We start from the raw sequence: 1,950 nt of genomic DNA on the forward strand, positions 1-1,950 counted from the left end.
TGAGTTGACTGTATTTCTGCTCAGTTTTGCAGAGGCTCTTCTGGAATCCAAGATGACTGTAGGTTTCAGACAATGATACTTTTGGCATCCCACTGGTAGTTGAATGTCCCTGTACATTTATGATCTATTTCTTATCTTAGTGTCTTGAGTCTTCAAGGAGAGCAACATAGGCTATGTAAAATTTAGGACTAACCAAACTTCATATTGTCAGTTTTAGACAGACACTCCCTAAAAGATTAATGTGTTTATATGCAGAATGTTTTTATATGCAGAACTGAGCAAGGATCTGACCCAAAATTTTAAAGTAATGAAGAAATAGATACAAAATGAAAGTCAAGCCAGGTATGGGGGCATATTTATGTAATCCCAGCACTTGGGAGGTTGAGGCAGGTGGATTTCTGTGTACTTACCTCCTGTGATGATAGTTTCATTAGAACTACTAGTTCTAGCCCAGCCTGGGCTACATGGTGAGTTCAAAGCCAGCTTGAACTACATAGCAAGACCATGTCTTAGAAAACCAAAATGAAAAAACAAACAAAAAAAAACCAAAATGAAAGCCAAGTTTGGTTCTGTTTTCTAATTACCATGAGAATTTCTAGGCCCAAATGAAGAGTGACTGCTTTTTGGTTTTTTGTCTCTCAAAAAAAAAAACCAAATCATACTTTTAAGAAGTAACAGATTAAGGGTCTAGGACCTGTCTCTGTCCCCATGTGGCATCTGACTGTCTCATAAGGACCATTGCCTATTCTATGTCTTCCTCAGTAATCAGCACATGGCCTTATACACTCATCTTTGTCTTTTTTTTTTTTTTTTGGTACCAGGAATCGAACTCAGGACCTTGCGCTTGCCAGGTCATCTTTGTCTTGTCATTATATACTTTTCCTGACTAGCACGGGGCTCAACCAGTACTTGCTTGTGTCAATATAAATGCATCTAAACTCAAAAATCATCTCATTTTCTTGCTGTTAATGAAGAAGGAGTGTCACCATAGAAAGTTCTTTCTGTGAATGGCCTCTCTCTTTATCCTGCATTGGCTTTTCCACAAATCTCGTACAAAAACCCCCTTTGATATCCATTTTCCAAGCCTGTTCTCCTGCCTTTCCATCAATTCTGGGAATTACTTGATAATTTTTTCAATACATTTTAGAAAAGAATTTCAACAAATTCCTTTTTAAATGAGTCTGAGTTCACCTCAATTGCTTGTCCCACAGGACTCCAACTGATCAATACACACAGATCCACTGAGACTCACCTGCCTCCTGAGAGATGATCAGTGCTTCCCACCCTGTGTACACAATAATGTTCCCAAAGTACGGGATGGTTAGCACTGGTGGTACATGAGAAAAACTCTGATCCCAGAATATATTTTTATATTTCAATAGTATAATAAGTGTGCTTATTTTAAAATATAATAGAAACAAAAATAGCAGTTTAGCAACTAAGGCTATGATTTCATAGGTATCAGTTCTCAGGAAGAGGCAAAAGGCAATCATATATATATATATATATACACATATATATAATATGAATATATTTATATTCATAATGTAGTGGCATTTTTGTTTTCTATTCATTAACTAAACATGCCTCCCATTTTGGATAAATCTTTCACTGGTCATGTCTTGGAAGGAGGCAGAGCTCTGCCTTCCATGACTGAATGACATGTTCTTTTTCTCCTCTCTGGAGAGGGAGAAAGATGTAGGCACACAAGCAAAGACAGGCCAAAGTGCATATTCCTGCAGAAGACTTTGCATTTGAGGGAGCAAATGCAAAGATACAGAAAGCACTAAGTTTTCTTTGAAAATGGGTAGCAGCCATTCTACTGATCCCTCGTTGTATGGGTGAGTTTTAAATGAATGAGATTCAAGACGTGGAAGTCTTTTTCCCAGGATCACCCAGCTATTGAAGGGCAGAGCTCCTAAAGGGACAAGACTTACTCCTCTCTGCCCA

The sequence above is a fragment of the Chinchilla lanigera genome, unplaced genomic scaffold (genome assembly GCF_000276665.1).
Source record: "Chinchilla lanigera isolate Chin_1 unplaced genomic scaffold, ChiLan1.0 scaffold00069, whole genome shotgun sequence".
Taxonomy (NCBI): domain Eukaryota; kingdom Metazoa; phylum Chordata; class Mammalia; order Rodentia; family Chinchillidae; genus Chinchilla; species Chinchilla lanigera.